Here is a 20,272-nt window from a genome sequence, read left to right as displayed (position 1 = left end):
CCTCCTATCGGTCTAGGAATGAGGCGCCTGGACACAGGAAGGGCACTGAACCCACACAAAGCAAAACAGGAAACGCACAGGGCACGAGTGTGTAGACACGACTGTGTGGCAAAGAATGAAAGAGTCCAGACACAGGAAACAGCCACTTGAACCGAAAACACCACGGAACAAAAAAAATAAACGCCAGTTTGACAAAGTTTTCTTTTTTTTTTTCCCTGTGGCTCAGCTGTGATGTCCAACCATTCATCTCTGATGGTATTAGGCAGCACCAGCTTTTTACAGGTAAAAAAAAAAGCTTCTTTGATGCTTGCTTGACTGATTTTAATACCTCCACAGGACACGTCAGAAACCTGCCCTGCTTGTTCAGTGTTGTTCACACTATTTGCATACATCCATCTACATGAACATCAACACACAAAGGGTTTTTTACTATGAAATAATAGGAGAACTACGCCTCTAAAGCTAACAAACCAGCAGGACAGCAGAATGACTGTGAATAACTGCTGCTCTGGCCGAGTCCCAGCTCAGGATCCACTTACTGAGCCCCTCAGTAACAGATTAATATTTACACGGACTTGTGCTATAGAGGTTTGAGCTTTGTCCTTTACTGTGCAGTACTAGTGTAGTCCTGCTCCCAGTGGCAACATTTGATGGAAGAGGGGCCAGTACAAGGGTCAGCTGCCCTGATTTTTCGCTGCAGGGTCTGGATCGGCCTCTGACTGCAGGGCCAGCACGCGCTCAGTCAAGGGTCGGTTCACAACACACGCAGTCGGATAACCAGAGTTATCGTTTCCCGTGCGAGCGCACACGCATGACTTGAAGTCTGAAACGCCAACCATGACGGCCACCTGCAGCCGCTGTGTCAAGCCCGCGCTCGTCATCTGAACGGCAAACGAGACGAGGATGCTCTGATCGACAGGGCGTCAACAGGAACCAGCCAATAGCTCAATAATAGCAGCTCAATAAACAGCGCTTCGAGTCACTTGAGCAATGAAGGCTGAGGGATCCGAGACAAATACATAAGCGTCACTCAAACACCTCATAAGGCTGACAAAGACGCTTCCTGTTCGTCTTCACAGGGAATTGAGACGCTGCGGTTGATCGCAGTTAAAAATGAACTGTGGTGCAGTCAAGCATGTGGTTCCTTCAGTGTCTGGCAGAGACAGTGGAGAGACAGGTGTTCCAAGGCCCAACTACAAAAGAATTTAAGCTCAAATTAAATAAATGAACAGGTTATTGCAATAAAAACTATTCTGACAATAGACATTATCCAATTATTTACAGTAGTTTAAACAAGTATCTTATTATTTGGGAAACTGGAACTAAAAAGTGTTTTTTGGATCATTTGTTCTGACTTAGATCAATGTAATAGTGTCGTGAAAAGTAGCTCAGCTCAAGCCTAATGAAGATGCACATGCGGCCTCAGAGGAACAATAATTCAGTTAATGTAGAATTATTGTCCTCAGCTTCTGGGCCTCAGTAGGGATGAAAGCGAGTTTCTTCGCTGGGCTGTTCTTCGACGTGCAGGGCAGTAAACCTGACCGATCTTATAACCTTTACAGCAGAGTTCCGAGAAGACCCACACGTCCACGGGGCAGCCGGCCCCCATAGATGGAAGCTCTGGGCTCCCAAACAGGTTCCAACCAATCTGAGCTGGTCGAGCTGCTGGATTTCACGCAGTCACAGACTTTGACGGCAGATTTACACACACATGCGTGCCGGCGTTTGCACACGAGCCCTATCGCCGGTGGACAAACACTCACACAAGCACGCCTTTTATAGCCACCGGCTGCATTACATCATCCTCTAATCCAAAAATAGAGCCAGAGATTAGGCCACTAGGGTACGCGATGGACAACGCTGCTGTCAACACTCCCACAACTGTTCTACTGTAGTAGTGACGGCCTTTGGTCTGAAGAAACATATAGAGAATAAACATGCTTGATTTTTGTTGATGCTGATACAGATTCCAGACGTGGTCAGGAAAGGGAGCTCCTTAGTACATTTTATAGTTTTATGTCAGGGCTTGTTTCTTAAGAAGGCTACTGTTAGTGTATCTAAAGTTAATCATCGCCTCATTTCACTGGATATGGTTCGTTACAGCATGACGATGCTTATTACAGAGCGGAGGCCAAGTGACATCTTCATATGATCCTATGAGAGGCGCAAATACAATATAATTACTCACAATGGCGGCAATACGGTATCTGATCACTCTATCACAAATTATGCAGTAAGTGCCACCTTTAGCGTGATGTGTCCCTTCACGACAGCAGACAAAGCCTGTGAGCTGGAACACGGACTGAACGCCTGATTCCTGAACATCTGGCTTTCCCGTTACTTCTGCGTCCGACAGAGCTGGGGCTTCTGGGAAGTCCTGCCAGCCTGAGCTCCCTGAGCCAAGAGTCCCCTTTTACATCGATCCTGTCTGACCTCTGCCCTGTGACGCACAAAGCAACACACGCTTTATATGCACTACATTATTCATAACCGAGCAGCTACAGTCGAGTGTAAGTGTACAGCCTTAATCTTCTCCCATTATGTAATCTCAAAGGCAAAAGCGATTGTGGATCGCACGTCCTACTCCAAGATTAATACGGCTTCTAGTCTGAGCTGCCAAGGAAACTTACGGTTCTGCTCAAAACGAAGGTTTAACGTAATCCTTACATTTCATCTCATTTTAAATTAATCCATTTCAAAAGTGAAAAATAACTATCACGTCTTTCAGAAGTCTGTTAACCACAGACTGTGTCACTATATTTTTGGGAGTAATCACTTTGAGCCCGTGCCCAGGCTGCTTGCTTGCGTCTGTCAAACATGGTCCATTAGAGCGGTTTGCCAGCACTTGCTGAAAGCATTTGATTTAGGAAACCTCTCAAATCCCAGCTTGAATATCACTTCTCCCACCTGCAGCAGAGCAGCCGCCACAGGGAAAGCGCAGAAATTCGTCGCCAGTCACCTGTTCGCTCGTAAAAATCTTCATGGGCGCTAACATTTGCTTATCTACGCTGTTAATTTGCCTACTACAGAGAGTGCAGTGAGATCACGGCACGTACGCCCCGATCGCGTAATCTGAGACCGGTAGGGAAACACAGTCAACACAGACGAGTCTCCAAGGCTTAGTCATGACCGATGAGGAATGGAAGCACACAGGACAGTTTAGTGGGACGGAGATGTTCAACTAGAGAATAGATCAAATGGCAGCAGCCCCGAGACAGAGGTGAAATTTAACCTGGTTCTGTTTAACCTTTAATTCATCCGAGAACATTAAATGACAGAAACACAAGCAGCAGAGAGTTGATACGAAAAATAACCGGATCATATAGTTTATAGAGCAATAATAAAAGTGAGAGTCTGACACTGGTGGGCCAACTACAACTACAATACAGAATCACTCTCAGTCAGTCTCAGCTCTGCTCTATCCTCCATAATAATAACAAAGCCAAAGCTGAAAGTGTGAGGAGGCTCAACAGCTAGGACGAAACCAAACTGGACTAAAACAAAAAAAGAGCAGACGTGGCGACGACTCTGCTGGCAAATATTCTAATATCTGTGAAAATGTCAAAAATAATCTGATCAGTGCATGCGATAGCACCACAAAGTCAGCGCGAGCTATAATCCCGTCCCGTGCATCCATCCTCGCCTCCTCTAATCTCTGAGACTGTGGGCAGGGCTGACGGCTCACGCCGTAAACAAGTCGGGAGTGCGAGATGAGGGGGAATCTGCAGCGTGAGCTACAGGCGTCCTGACGCGGAGGCGCTCTGACCTGCAGCATCTTCTGTGTTAACATTCCTGAAGAGGAGGACGTGTGACGGCTCGTTGCGACGCTCAGGGCTTATGTTTACAGAGAGTTCGCTACGAGAGTGAAGGCCGCGACACCCAATAGGATTGGCTGTAAGCCGAGGACGGTGGAAAGCTGGTATTCAAATATCAGCGGGGCTGGGTCTCGCCCTCCTTGGTATGAGGTTCGGCTTGCGAGCGCAGAGTGATGAACTCGCTTTGAGTTCACTCAGCCTGTAACAAAAAAATCCTCCCATTTACACTCTTACATTACGGTTGAAGCCCATTCATATACATACAGTATGCATGTCAAGCAGGAAGCACTGTGGGACATCATTTCATCTCCCTGGTGCCACTTCCACTAAATCGCTCAGCACATCCAGGACCTGGGGAAAGTCGGCCTTTCCGTTCCTCGCGAGCGCGCTGGTCCGGCAGGAAGGTAACCGAACACCTGCACGGCCATAAAGCGCGCTGATAGCTTTATAGGGAAAAGCCTGAAAACAGATTCCTCCCGAATTGCACTTTAATCTCTCGCTACGTGCTACGAGACAGCGGAGTCGAGTGTTTGGCAGGTGCCGCGCAGATTATGCTTTGCAGTGAAAACACCAGCACTCCAATCAAGTGTGGCGAGCCAGAGATCTGATTAAATGACTAGAGGGAGGGTTTGCATTACAGTATGCGTATCATGAGTCTGGTTATTAATGATGTCATAACATTGTGGGGTAATGGTTAACTAGACGTTGGACAAATGCTATGTTAAAAAGGTAAACACAGCAATAATATGAAGACAGAAGAAGTAGAACACGCGTGCACGCACACACACACACACACACACACACACACACTAAACAACACCTGTTGAACAGGTTTAGCCTCAAATACAAGGCTGCCTGTGACAGCATCCGTTGCTAAGGAAGTGAGGATCATTTGGACATCCCTGGGTGCATACCAGGATGCGATTCATGATGTTGTGTTTAAAAGCGGCTTTAAACCCACTGACGTCTCCAGCGCCGCCGTGAGCAGGAGAGACAGGCCCTTCTGTGTTTGTCTGCAAAGAACATTTGGTGGGCCGGTTTGTCTAGGAGGCCAGATAGGCAGATAACAAAGCCCAGGGGCTCCTCCACATACAACCAGAGAGTGAATGTGAAATATGATGTGGCCCCACGAGGAGCGAACAGTTTAGCGCAGTGAAAGGGCTGGAAGCAGGAGGAAGGACAGCGGCTACAGGCTCAGCACTGTGAAGCCTGACAGCTGGAGAGGCCTCAGAATACAGATATGAAGCTTTGCCAGTACAGTATCTCACCCAGTTTGTTACTGTAGGGGTTAAATCTGTGAGGCGGCAGAGCTGAGAGCGCAGCACCGTGCAGTACAGTACGTGGGTGCTGCCGTTTCCCGACCAAGACACCGTTTATCATTTCCATCCCAGCCTCCGCCGTCTGCAGGGTGGAGTGAACCCATACAGGTCAGAATTGACACAAATTAATGGGTTAGAGATTGTAGTGGAAGACAGATGTTTAAATTAAACAACAGCCTGCAGCAGCAACAGGTTAGCCCCTAAAAGGAACCTCTGGGCACCTGTCTTATTAGAACAGAAACGACCCATTTCCCACAGACAATACGGGCAAAAATAAAGAGACCAACGTGTTACATAACCAAACTCTGCTTGTTTACACATACAAGACTGGAGCGACATTAGCATTCGTGTCGAGTCATCACAAATTTGAGTCCACCGCCTGGTCTTCCAAGTGCAAACGCAAAGAGCAGCGAAGTTCACAGGGGAGAAGCTGACAGGAGTTTATTCTGTCTGAGGCTTCGCTATAGTAAACGAAAAACACTATATATTATCAGCAAGCAAGTGGTATCATTGATACACAAGAATCAATGATTAAGGGACTTGACGGAGTCTTAGTCTCTCAGTAACATGCAGCTAAAAGTTTTCAGATTGCTTTATGACTTATCACAGAGTGATCGCTTCCACCTGAACATTAGTCTCCAAGAGTTTGAGGCATGATATCACTGGACGCAGTTTATGACCGTTATTACCGTTAACTGTACATGAGTGCGCTGCATACCTGCGCTTTGGGCTTGAATCCCACACAGAGGGCACACCAGCAGCAGCAGCAGCAGCAGCAGCAGCTTAGGGAAGCATCTGTAACACTGACCTACCGCTGACCTGCAAGTCAGAGGAAACGGCCAAGGAGCACTAAGTCTTTAATCCAGAACTGCGAGAAATCACTAAAGCAAATGGGCCGTTTCAATCGTAAGCTATGCACAATTGGACCTGCAAAGCCGATCTGTGCTACGCTAGATTTCAAAACAAATAAACCCACAGGTCGGGACAAAGGGGGATTGCAGCGCGTACGGAACCGCTTATTTTCTATACAGTCTTGCGTGTCTTTAGGTGGTGGACAAACCTGACATGTCCTTCAGTAAAAGCGGGCGTGTGCAGCAGAACGCGGCCCTCAAACAGTTAACGACGGGCCGTTAGTGTCTGGTTACAGCAGTCTCTCCTTTTGGGGATGTTATGCAGACTGGAGCGCTTCCAGTATCAACGATAGTTTGATATCACCAGGGGCCCCGACCACAGCGACGGACCTCCTGACAGTCGGGAAGCGCTCGGCCGCTTATGACACGGCAGGAGCTGCCTAGAGAGGACTTCCTTCCTTCTGTCCTTTCATCTCGCAACTGTTTCGGGTCCACATAGGGGGCCGGGCAGGAAGCTCACTCTCTCGCTGACAGTCGGCGAGCGGTCCCAGCGACTCGGCCTCACCCTGCCCCCTCTGCATGTCCACATAGCTCCTATGAACGCGAGTGCGCCGTGATGAAATAAGCAACATCGAGTCAGCCTGACTCATTAATTTATATGTTGTGCAGTTTCAGGCGTCTTAGATTAGTGGATGACTCATCTTTGCCTCCGTAACATGATTAACGGCACAAAGAGGTAGGACACAGCTGAACACGAGGAATATAAAGAGGAAAATCAACCCATCTCTACAGAAACGCAGACCGACGCCTTCTCCAGAAAACAGCCTCCTCCTTCCCTGCTCTACATCCTGATCTCTGGTGAGGGAAACTGCAAGTATCACACACACACATACACACACACACACACACACACACACACACACACACACACACACACACACACACACACACACAGAGCTTAAGGGAGGGAGTATCTCCCAATTAATGTGAGCCTGCCCAGCAACATCCTGTAATCAGAGGGTTGTCCAAAGTCTAGCATTGCTGTGCATCGACACAGCCTAAAAAAAAAGGAGGTGGATGAAACAAAGTTCAATATCACCAATCAACAGAGCAGATCCTCCATCAGTCAACTTAGGCAGGATAAGAGTGTGCCCCAGGGAGCGTGGCCGTCAGGTCAGGGCCAACAGTCTCTTGACTCCTGTGGGGGCTGATGTAGGTCAGCTGGAGAAATATGGTGTCAGTGTGCAATCCATCAGCGAGGCATCGCGCAAACGCATTCATCTGTAAAGTGAGTGACTGGGAATCAAAGCCGGCCTCTGGCTAGAAGATGAGAACAACAAAACAGCTGCTGCGCTACGGAGAGAAATGGAGAAAAATCACCAAGGATCCCTTCGCTTTAGTGACGTCTCCTCTTCAGGCAACAAATGGAAAACACACGCTTAACTTAGCCTGTATGGCAATAAACTGATCTGCGAACAGCTCAACACTTTTGAACAACTGCTTGGAACAACCGATGTAAAACTTCATGAACATATAAATCCATAAGTGAAAAGTGACATAAACATGAGATGCTAAACGATTATTTCTAAAAATTAACTCCAACTTAAAATACACCTGCAGGAAACAAACACACTTTGGGAAAATACACTTACACCCACGAGGAGGCTTTTTCATGATAACTGCTCTGTGGAGACAGTCTCCACCGCATTCCACAGGCGGAGGTGCCGACCTGTGAGCATCGGATAAAAACGTCTGATTTATCACGGCGTCGCGTAGTCAAATCGTTAGCGGCTCCCGTAAAACCGACAGAGCGTGGAGGATCCACCCCGAGCGTGCAGCGGTGCCGTCGGATCCAAGGGCAACGTTAGAAAAACGCACCGTGCTCCTCCAGGGGAGCGCGCGGAACGTCTGCTTCTTACCTCGGCGCCCGCTGTGTGTTTAGAATCCACGCGTATTTCACGCCAGTGGGCCCATGGCTGCTCGTGGATCCACCCCGTCTCGTTAAATCCACAGTATTAGCGTGTAATTTCGCCCGCGCCGCTCGTCCACGCCAGAGCTGGGAGCCCCACGGCGGAGGAGAAGGCGCAACTTGAAACTGACAGAGGGATCGGACGATACCAAAACGAAGACAAGGAGGGGGGACGGAGCGCTAAAAATAACAACACCGCGCCTTAAACCACTGCATATTCATTGTAAAGTGACATCGACTAAAATACAATTTTAGTAACATCTTACGTCAAAGCTTTGGTCATAGTTGTGTCGTCCCACCCTGCGTCGGAGTGTGTTCAGAAAAAGTAAGACGTGAAGCCCACATCGTTCATTGGAACGAGCCTGCGTGTTTTAACTCGGTTTAATCCGATTGGTCTCTCCCGACGTGACGCAGCAGCGCTGCTGCCTTCACGTGTCTCCAGACACACTGGAACTGGTTTGGACGGACTGGACGGACGGGCGGCTTTTTATTTTACACGCAACCCGTATTATTGAACGTTATCTGTCACTGACGGATCCTGGGGCATTTCGTGTGATTCTACAACTTAAATACACACTTGAAATGTGACGCATAAAAAGCGTGCTGTCAATATCTGGCGGCCCTGAAGGAAGCTTAGCGATAAATTATTAATAGAAACTCTATTACTTATTAAGAGTTATATCAGTAAACTTGAAATTGCGTAGAGTGTGGATCGTAGACTTTACGTAGTTGACAATGACCCCTCTGAGTTATAAATATGATTCAATAAGCTCAGCCTTGTTTTCCCACCAGGTTTAGCCTGGTTTCATGTCAAGGGGATTTTTTTCTAACTGATTACACGACATAAGCCAGTACTGTAAATGTCATTTCTCAGTTTTAGTCCGACTGTTGAGTCGATCTGCAACTGCCTTTGCCCGTATGGAGTATGGAAACTGCAATTCCCACTGAATTCTAAAGTTTTTTCTAACAAAGCATAGACACAGACGGTGCCGTGGTTTCACAGGGGCTGAATCTTGCCTTGGTGGAAAAAGATTACAATTTGGGAAATTATAAATTAGAAACAATCGCTTTGGCTTCGCATGATAAGCAGTTTGTCGAGTCTGATACACAAAGAGTTTTACGGCAATCGCTACTTCATCCAGGACTTTTCCTCCATGGTACAAAATTGAGTAGGTTGCAGATTATCAGTAATCCAGACTGTAAATCCAAAGAACCAATAATGAGATATGATGATTACAACCGCATTGAGTGATTCAAGAGACATTCAGGGCCTTCAACAAACCCACTCAACCATCTAACCATCTGATCATTCCAATGCACGTCTGTTAACACGTACTGTAGATCACAGACTAACTAGAACAGAGCAATCTCAAAATGTGACTAGTTCAGATACAGACAGTGACGCTTTGATGGGAGATGTAAACATGCTTTTATCTATATTCCTCAGTGAGTGATGGGCCATTGTGAGTCTGGGCTGGAAGGAGGAGCCCCGTCGGCCACTATCAGCTCTCCGCACATTACTGAGTGGGTATCTGGCTCCTGAGGGTCCAGCTAGGAGGACACCTTCCTGTCACTGGACAGATAAACCTGTGTTTTTGGACTTTGAGTACAGCGAGGCACTAAAGATCCAGGGCTGCTGTTACTGTAAATTGTGTGACCAGTCCTAATAAAGTACAACATAGATTCTAACTAGGGAAGTAATTACAAAAAAATATAAAAAGAATATATATATGGTTATTGTCCATACAATAATGTTTGGTTCACCAATGTGTATACTTTAAATAAATTGGGCGCTGCCTCATCATAGATACTGTAGCGTGTGTGATTAGTGTCATTAGAGGATCTTCTGCTTATCTGCTTATATCACCGACACCAGCAACACTGCATTGCATGCTCGACACGTTGTTGCAATAATATGAGGATTTAACCAGCGCTCCTTTAAAACTACGACTACGAGAGGACTTGCAGCCAGCAGCGATGAACGCATCCACCACCACAAGGACGTTCCACACAGAACAAGCTGCCCCAGTTCGATTCGCTAATTAAACAAACCACAGGGGGACGTCGGCTGCATTCGTGACAGTGACTCAAAGAGAAAATGGGAGACTGCAACGCAGGACAAAAAGGGCAGAGATTAGGAACCATTTGCTGCCACATCCACTGCAAAACCTCACAGAGAGAGAGAGAGAGTTCCAGCTCAACGTGAAACAGCCCCTAGTTGCATCGAGCGCCTTGTTTTGCACCACACCTCTGTTGGCGGCTGAGGTTTGGCTTCTGTCAGCTCGCTGAGGATCAGCCGGAGCCAAGTGAGGCATGTACACAAAGGGCCGTGCGCCTAAGGTGAGGCCGGCCGTACACATGCTGAAGACGACAAAGGAATTGCGCCTGATGTCATCTCAGAAGTCTTCAAAGGCATCTGTTATATCACATTAACACACGCAGATGACAAAGGACGGTGAGGGAGGAAGCCGATGAAGACAATGCAGGTGAAGTACTTACTGTGCTGCGCGCAGACAGGCAGAAGCAGGACATCCACAAAGGTATTCCTCTCCTCCGGCTGGGATTTGTTCTCCTTCTATTTTCCTCCCTCCCTTTCCCCTTCTGTTTCTGTCTCTGCTCCTGCCTCCTTCTCCCCCCCTCCCCTCCCCGCTTCTCGCCACAGCAAGATGCTGCCTGGACCAGTGCTCGTTGTCATGGTAACCACAAGTGGGGGAATTCTCACGTGACCGGATCCCCCTTGGTGCTGATTGGTCGGATGCGTTGATGTAAGAAGGGGGTGTGGGGTGGGGGGATGCACACGGTGAGGAGGGAGGGCTGACGTCACAGGCCCACAGGTTCACAAATGGGCGGGATCCTCAGTCTGGCCGCCTGTCAGCACACGCACACACAGACACAATAGGTGTGTGTTTAAGGTGGGGCCGAGCCGCCGTGGAGGTGGTATCACACAGCTCCGCCGGCTGACTTCCTAACATGCTGATGATGATTTTTAGAAGCTGCGGCTCTTTCAGCTGAGACACTGAGCTTGACTCTGGCTCCCTCCCCTCCCTCCCCTCCCTCCCAGCTGACGGCCCTCGTCTGTGCTTAGAAACGCTCCCTTAACCAGAAATAACACAAGGGCTACAAGACGAGAGCCCGCATATGTGTGCAGCTTGACCCGCTGGCTTCCCACTCCAGCCTGTCCTGCAGGGGCTGTGTGTGTGTGTGTGTGTGTGTGGGGGGGGGGGGTCTATTTATAGCCCTGCAGAAAACAGACAGAAGAAAAAGTGTTGCTTATCATTAGCAATAATCACACCACACCCGAGGGCAGATATTCAAATGAAACCCAAACACGGAGCACAGACACAGGCTGCTGTTCACGCTCCCGCTGATAAAGTCAGTCAGATGAATGTATTTGCTGAATTATGAGATTCACATCAGTCCAGTTCGTTTAGCTTCCTGTGCATTAAACACCAGAGCACCGGGAGCTAACGTGGCATGATGACACAACATAAACACCCCGGTGTCGCACAAGTGTTTCGGCATGAAAGCTAAGGAAACACTCGCACAGTTCACTGAGGCAGTAAAAGATTCCAGAACCAGAGCCTGGGCGCTTTACAAGCCTTTTGAGGGAAAGTAGGTCTCTGTCGATTTCACGCTCATTTTCACCAATGACATGAGTAATCGTGGCTCGTGGTTGTTGTCCAGACTGTTGTGTAACGGTCTGGGACCGATCCAAAAAAGAAAAATCTTGTTCTAGGAGAATCTGATGCCGATTTTTTTTCGCCTCCTGTCATGCGTTGCGTTTGCAGTCTCACTAAGTCTGACCACAGGGAAAAGCTCCAACCCCATGGCCCAGATACAACCAGAGCCATGCATTATGCAGCCAGGATTCCTACTAATGCCATAAAGTTTCATTAATAAAATATGCACCACTGTCTCCAAAGCCATCCGCTTATCTGCACTCAGGTGTTTCCAGATGTTTCCTTTAATATGTATATTATTAGCAACACACTTCCAAGATCCTAAGAGGTTGTTGACGCTTTTAGGACCAACAGATTGCATCTCTGCCCTTTCTACATGAGCATATAAGGATGAAGGAGATTATGACGGTCACAATACTATTACAGTAGTTGATCTCATCATCTCATCATGTTCATGGGCGCCCTTCAGGATCATGTTACGGGCCACTGAGCACTGGGCTAGAGAGAAGATGCTGCAGAGAACGGACGTATTGCTGCTCAGCAGTGCCATTATCCTTCCATTATCACATTCTCATTAGTCAATATCACCACACATTTAAAAACACGAAGCTGATCTCATTGTATTTGCTGGAGGGAAATTCCTCGACACGAGTGCATGTTGTTCCAGGAGGAACCTGGATTTGAAAAATGGTTGAACATGAGCATAGGGTACAGCAGTGATGCCAGTAAACCACCATACAAAATACAGGAGCGAGCACAGGTCACTTAGGGTCAGGATGTGAAGCTTAACATAGGGCAGGATCAACACAGTACAGTGTGTGTATCAATCCAAACATCTTCCCAGAATCACAGTATTTTAGGAAACATGATTTCACTAGAGTTCTGTAACTTGAACATTTCATTTCCTCCAGAGTGATGACCACGGGTTCTGTAAACACCGCGTGAATCTGCTCCTGCTTCCCCTGAGCCGGCGCGGAGACAAACACCCCAGCGGGACTTTGCCTGTGTGTTCTTATAAGTCGGGGGTCCAACAGTGGAATCACAATGGCAGCACACTGGTTAAGAGCGGCTGAGAAGCGAGTCAGAGCAGACAAGGAGGTGGGATTCTGGAGGGTCTGGCCGTGACTGTGGTCAGACTGAACTGGGCTAAATTTAAGCGTATGTGTTTAGGAGACCTCAGACTGAAACGGCAGCAGTGGTCAGGGTGCGGCCACACTTCATTTCTCACACTGTGCTGCTGGAGCGCTGGACTATAAATCAGACCTTTACTAGAAGTTAAAAAGGTCAAGAGCGGTAACAGTGACTCTCTGTCCTTGACTCCTGCGGGTGTGTTAGACCGTATGGACGAGGAGGTTCAGTTAAACAGCTGTGGTCAACAGTGAAGGTGTCTTCTTAAGCAGGGACCCAATTTTCCACTTCATGAAGTTCATGAGTCTGCACAGTGTACATGACATTGAGTTAATTCCTTTGCTCAGCTGCAGGACAAACAGGACGTACGGCCTCTCACCGACTAATCAAACCTGACGGCGGGTTTGATTAGAGGGGGCAGCTTTGAGTGGTCTTAGGAGGTTTCCTGACTCACACTCTATGGAACTCCACAAACAAACAGTAGCTTTAACCAAACAGTTTGTTTAGTACCACTCACTTCGTGTGCTTTAATGTGCTCAGTTGCCTTGGCAACCATATAATCGTCCTCTCCTCGTCACATCATTCAGAGACAGAGATGTCTGCTTGCTGTACAGTACCATTGTTTAACAGGATCACCCATCAGGCCTAAAGGATATAAACATAACAGAGCTTGTTCCTTAACCTGAGGCGGAACGTTTGACCAGGCATGAATGTTCACCCAATAGTTCATAAAATCAACAACACAAACACCTTGCGACGGCCTGAAAGTGTGTATGTGGCATATGTTACACAATAACGTCATGGCTGACGTTGACCAGATGTGATGATGGATATTATGACCTGCGAGAAGAACACGCTTATTAAAAAACATCTCTGTGCCTGTTTTGCTTTAATTTCATGTTCACCTCATGTCAACATTTCTTGTTGACCTTTTATTCGCTGACCTGTGTCATCCATAAGCACAAGTTACTGTACAGAAAGCTTGAATAACAGCCGGCGATCCAGGTTTGCATCACTAACACAACAAGGCGGCTGTCGGTAGAAGAAGCGGACAGAAGCTATAATAGAAGCCACAGCATTGACAGGTTTGGGCTAAGTGGGCATGTGAGGAGTGACAGGATGAAGCTGTCGATGAATCCCTTAACAGGGATTCTAACAGTCAATTACTGTGGTCTAATACCAAGACATTGATCTGGCTTCAATCAGAGACGAACCACCCAGCCGGGCAGCTTTCAGAATGATTTAGTGATAATTATGTATTTGGTAGAGTCATAGTGTAAATTATAAATGATTCGTAAACATCAATGCTCAGCTCCCCAGATTCCCACAGTCCCCGTCCCATTGAAGCGGGCCTCCACCTTGAGCCAGGACGAGAAGAGCAAACACACAACTGTGGCCCGCAGCTGTTCAAATATTGTGACATGTGATCGCTGGCAGCCACAAAGAGCACTTGTAATGAGCGGCCGGGACACAAAGACGAGGGAGAACAGGAGGCCCGGTCGCTGCCGCTGCTTCCCACCTCGCTCGAACACACAGCGCTGTACTGTGCATCCGGCCCGGTTGAGAAATGCACATGCGTTGTTTGGTCCCCGACCCACAACCGTGTAGAACAAACACAGCGATGAGGAAACGGGACGAGATGGTGGATCTGCATGAAGCTGCTGTGTTGAAATAACAAGCAGCTAGCTTCTGCTAGCTTCTGCTAGCTTCTGCTAGCTTCTGCTAGCTTCTGCTAGCTTTCATTCACTTCCTGCCATCCGGCTTGAAGATTTGCTGGTTGATGAGTCTGAAACAATCAATCCATGCTCCTCTGCTGCCGCCCTGAACCCCTGGAGACTGTAGATTCAAATCTCATGACTATATATTCAAATCCCTCCGAGCGTCCATTTGTATGTCAGGACACTGACGTTCAGGTGCGGCCAATCTGGACACCAGGACGTCTTCCTGGTTCCCTTAATCAGATTCCCTTACTGACTTTTGGAAACAGGAAAAATGATGATTCGTGTAATTTTGGCAAGTGCAACTTCATTTCGGTTAAGTAGCTCACTGCCCTCAGAATGAGGTCACTGGAAGTCACGATTGGAAGCCATTGTCCATTACAACTCTCCTCTTTCATCCACGCGCTGTATTCGATTCCAACTCCTACCAGTCATTTCGCAGTGCTGTGAACTTCTACACTCACTGTGTGCGTGCGAGAATCCCATTTGTTTTGCAGGCTCTGTCATGACATCAGCTCTGATCTGTGACATCATGTCTTTGTTTTCATCTCAGCTAATCACTGAAAGAGGAAAACAGCCGCTGCTATTACCACCCCCCCCCCCCCACCTCACCTCACCTCAGCTGATTCCTCTGAGTCATTTAAAACATTTACTGCACTGCAGAAACCAAAAAGCGTTTTCCCTTTGGTTCACACTGCTTCAGTGGCACGCAGCTGCCGGAGTGAACATAATTACAGCGAACATGTCTTGTATACAAGCTGGCTGTCACCCAGAAGAACAACACTCCAGGAAGGGCACCGATCCCATAATTTTCCCGTCCAGTGAGGGTGTGGAGCAACAACTTGGGTAACTTCAAAACCTGCAGTCAGCTGTGGTGCAGTGGGCATGGACGGGTTACCACGGCAACGACGCACAGCAGCCCGTCTCCAGCACCCGATTGTTTCCTCAATTAATGCTATTAACGTGCTCTTATAGACATTTCCCATGTGGCATCTTGATACCACCACATTATTAGCAGTCAGTATTAGTAGCAAGAGGCCTCGGTTGCAGGATGACACAAGACTAAGGAGCGACGGCTGAAACACACATGAACCACAAAACTAATACACAAAAGGCAGAGCTACTACATCCAGACTACGCGATCACACTCAATAGGGCTCAACGCTGATTAAAGGTGAACTCCATTAGATCTCTGTAAGGTGGATTAGGATGATGGAATGTAATTTCCCCGACGCTCGCCCTCGGCTCGCTGTCTGTCCCGGGGGCGGTGAACCTGCATGAGTGCCCAGCTGGAATCCCTGCCCCGTCAGACGGGCTTTTTTTAATCCCGCATTCCCACAAACTGGGATTCTTCTTGATCTGTTCTGCCCGGTCTACGTTTGCACAACAGCCTGGTCCCCTGGCGGTCTCGCACACAAGCCGCCGATCCATTGTGTGATTTTTGGATACTGGTAACCAGGTTGCAGGAGTGTTTGTTTGGTGCAGTGATGAAGAAACGCGTTCCAAACTGTGAGCGCGGCGCTGCTCAGATGACTTCGGCCTCGCGCGTGCCACGTTGAGTCCCTATTATGAGCTCAAGGCTGTGTTTTAGGAGGAAACAACATTTATTCCTGCATTCATCATTTATACACAGTACAGGGCCGCTGTTTGAGAGCCGCTTTCATCGGTGGGCGTGTGACTGACACGCCGCCTGTCTGAAAGTTGATCCCAGTGGGACTGGGAAGAACCAGGGCGACAGCTGCAGCAAAGACCCACGTCCACGTGTGTATTAACATGAATCATACAGTGTGTGTTGCATCTATTTATTAACATCTAACCTTCATGGCAGCACCTCACGGTCTGTGCGTGTGTGTGTGTGTGTGTGTGTGTGTGTGTGTGTGTGTGTGTGCGTGTGCGTGTGTGTGTCTGTGTGTGTGTGTCGTGACATTGCTGCTAATGTTTTATATGTCACTGTTAAAGTCATTCCGGACAAATGCAATATTGCTTAAAGGTCAAAGGTCAAAGCCTGGAGAGATTGGCACAGACCCGCGAGTGGACTGATCAAAGTGTGGCTCTAAACAGGAACTGTGAGACAGGCATGCATGCAATCAGCAACTTGATTGTTGTCAAGGATGCAAGCGCAGCACTGACATGCTGTGTGTGTTACATGGTGCTAAACTACAGCTCACTTGACCAATTTCTTCTGTTTTTCACTGTCTCCTGCTGCCAACATAACACATGGATATGGGGGGATATGTTTCATTTTTCTGGCACCAGAGGATGTTAGTGTGTGCTCCCTCACAGGTATTCAGGTTTTAGGTCAGATTATACTCACAGAGACAACCACAGTAACATTGGTTGAAATAGGGTTGATAAGGTGTGTGTGTGTGTGTGTGTGTGTGTGTGTGTGTGTGTGTGTGTGTGTGTGTGTGTGTGTGTGTGTGTGTGTGTGTGTGTGTACGTGTGTGTGTGTGTGTGTGTGTGTGTGCAGCTGTCAGAGCTTGTTTTGGCAGAATGTCCACTCCAAGTCCCAGTAGCAGCACTTCAATTTCAACTCTTTCTGAACTACAAGTTGCCCTTTATCTGGTATTCATCACAGAAATCAGAATCTGGCAACCAGCTGTGGGTGAGTGAACGAGCCCGTCGTCGAATGAGGCTCAAGCTCGGCTACGTTCCGCTCAGACGCGATCCCACGCCGCTCACACCACACAACCAACTGTATTGTGTTTTAGAGTTAGCAAGGAGGCCACATTTTTCAAGCCATTATCTTATCTCATTCTCTTCGGAGGTCACAAACACGTGGAACAGGTTTGCGTGAGCAGGTGTAAACAAAGGAGATGAAGGCAGACGCGTCTATTGGAACCACCACATCCTCCGGGAGCGCTCGCCTTTGTTGCTGCGCACAATCGTTCCCACGTCTTCATGAAGTAGGAAAACACTACATGATACAGAAAGCGTTCTCTAAATCTGTATCACATGAAACATGTTTCTGTGGATCTCACGTGTGTGTTTGAACAGAAACCTGATACAGGAGTGATTTCACATGGCCATATGGGGCCCATATGTCCCATACGCAGCCCGCTGAGAATGTGGATCATAATTAAACACCGCACCGCTGTTTCATCATCAACTCAACATTTGCTCCCAAACATTTCTAGTCGTTTTGGTTCTTTGATGACCACAAATCTTACACTGGCATGAAAGAAAAAGAAGACACCAAAAGGGCTTGGACGAACACATTAAGAGTCTAATTACGTGTGTGATAACAACAGGAGCAGGTGAGTCGGGACTGATTTAGAGACGAAGAGTCAGACCAGACAAAACGCTCCCCTGCAGCGTCCATCTGCTGAACACAGCAAAGCTATTAGAGAAATTATAGCTTAACAGGATTATCTGCTGATCATTGGCCGGAATGAACTCCAGTGTTGAATATTAGCGAATAGCAACAGGATTCGGATGGATGTGTTGTTGTTGCTCCTCTATGGTCTGCATCGGTTGATCTCAGTGCTTTGCTGCTGACCGTCCCGCACACGTCCAGAGGCCTTCACTCTACAGTGCGCGTATTTACCCCAATCACTAACCACATCAAACGTCTTATCAAGCAGAATCAGCGCGTGCAGTGTGTCCACGGTGGAGTCAGCGCGGAGGGCTGTCTCATGAACGGCAGCTATTCAACCCCCCCCCCCCTCCCTCTGAGCATCACATGAGAGCTGCCTCCGACCGGACAATATCGCACTGTGTCGTCCGGTACAGTAGAGCGTGGTGGAGAGGGAGGGAGGCACGATAACCTGCCCTGTGACCTTGACAGCAAAGACTGTTCACTGCTGACCGGAGGCGAAGACATGTGTGTAAGCTACTTTTTCCTGACGTGACACTCCACAGTGTGATGATCCAGACATACTGTAACAAACTGTTGGTTCTAATCTAAGAGAAAACAGGAAATAGGTCAACAAACACTCCTCATATTCTTTCAAGCTACCTATTCATCAGACAAGAGATGCTTATGACATATATGTTCATGCATCTGGATCAGTAATCAACCTCCCAACGTCACTGTTCCACATGTCAACATGAATGAGAAATGTTAAAAAGACCCAAATACAGAGCAAGCATGAGAAGCAATGACAGGACAAGGAAGAGGAGGAAGGCAGAGCGAGTGGTTGGGGCTTTGTAAACAAAAGGGGGATGACATCATCACTGGTGGACTTGTCACCAGAACAACTAGAGACTGTACAGCAGAAACAGCTGGAATCGATTGAAGAATGAGTAAAGCGCTGCGTCTGTGGATGCCGAACCACCCAGTCATCATATGTGGGATGGTATAAGTGGAATCAGTGCCAGCTGGCCTTTGGCTGGGCGCCGCAGAAGATGCCCGGCTGCTGCAGCGTGTCGACGAGTCAGCGGACCCTGCTGCAGTCGCCTCAGAGGCAGACGCCAGTGCCAAGTTGTGTTGCACAATAACAGCAAAAAGCAAACAAGGAGGGCGAGGAGCACCGGCGCACGCAGCACCGCTGCAGCAGGGTTTACAGCAGGGCACCGGTGGAAAACAGTCGCCCTCAACAATCCGCGGGCGGGTCCTGATCTTGACAGGCAGCTGGGGGAACGGCACGTGCTACTGGACGATGGCCGAGCCCTCACACACACACACACACACACACACACACACACACACACACACACACACACACACACACACACACACACACACACAAAGCTACAAATACACTGTCGACGCGAATGACAAGCCGATAGCTGTTTACTCACTGCTGTTCTGTGTCTGGGAGCAGAGTAAAGGGAGGGTATCCTCTTATGGGCCAAAGGATTTGTTTCACACTCGTCCGTCTTGCCATCCAGAGCTGAGAGGGGGAGAGAGCGAGCTCCGCAGTGGTGGAGCTCTGACAGTGTGCTAACGCTTGGGTCGACTCTGCCTCCGTCTCTGTTTCTCCCCCCTCCCTCACAGTCTCCTCCAAGGTCAGTGGGCAGAGCTGCCTGTTTGACTCCTCCCTTGGTGGAACTGCTTCACCCCCTCGTACCTTCCTACAGGCCGGACACCCAGCCGGTAATTACCATCATGATCCAGATTAACTCCTGGGTGTGCTCTTGTTGTGCTACGCTGGGCTGGATTCAGTCAGCCTGGCCGGGACGGGACAAAACACAGACAGGGATTAGTGCAGGGAGGAGGGAAGGAGTTTAGACCCCACAATGAGAGGACAGGAGATCCAGAGAACACTGTCACAGCAAAATGCCTCTGCATATAGTATATGATGAATATTCATCCTTAATTTGTGGACTGCAGACCAGGGTCAGATTAGTGACATGGAAATTGCAGCGACTAAATTTGTTGCTAGTGGGAAAATAGGCCTGAAATGATCAGTGTGTGCACCAACAGAAACAACAGTTCAAAAGAGCCTTTAAATTTCAAAAGGTTCCCCCCCTCTATGCTTGAATCAAGTATAATGGCAATTACAGTGCGTATGCTGTCTAACGCTTGCTGACTTGTGAAGTGCCCCCCCTGCAGAGAGAGTTCAAGAGATTTGCTGAGCGTTTAGCTGCATCACTCAGTGGTTTTAGAGCCTGTGATGGGATTAAAGGGGAGAAGTGTCTGATGGGACGAGACAGAACTCTATACAGAAAATACTTCTTTACCACAAAGGGAAAAGACACCAAAGGCTGACTGACATCATAGTGAGCTCACATTATTGAGCCACACCTCAGTAATGCCATTAGTAGCATCCAATGCATTTCAGCAGAATAGTTAATCCCAGACTGCTTTTTAAAGAACATCATCATTGGTTAAGGATGCACATCCACAA

The 20,272-nt window shown here is 48.1% G+C and overlaps 1 protein-coding gene across 39 annotated transcripts in view; it reads right to left on the bottom strand.

Annotated features, from left to right (window-relative positions):
* Positions 1-19,396, bottom strand: part of mical3a (microtubule associated monooxygenase, calponin and LIM domain containing 3a) — a 52,314-nt gene extending 32,918 nt beyond the window's left edge. For 11 of the 39 annotated variants that reach the window (XM_029154346.3, XM_029154354.3, XM_029154352.3 and 8 more), the window contains exon 1: positions 7,905-8,093. The gene's annotated coding sequence lies outside the window, so the exon portion shown is untranslated. Of the gene's footprint in view, positions 1-7,904; positions 8,106-8,220; positions 8,357-10,453; positions 10,608-19,223 lie in introns of those variants that run through there. The other 28 variants (XM_029154374.3, XM_055509635.1, XM_055509636.1 and 25 more) reach the window with 14 other exon arrangements.
* Between the last annotated feature and the right edge of the window lie 876 nt (positions 19,397-20,272).

The sequence above is a fragment of the Betta splendens genome, chromosome 6 (assembly GCF_900634795.4).
Source record: "Betta splendens chromosome 6, fBetSpl5.4, whole genome shotgun sequence".
NCBI classification, from domain to species: domain Eukaryota; kingdom Metazoa; phylum Chordata; class Actinopteri; order Anabantiformes; family Osphronemidae; genus Betta; species Betta splendens.
Note: the sequence above shows the minus strand (reverse complement) of the source record. Positions and strands in the feature narration are given on the sequence as shown.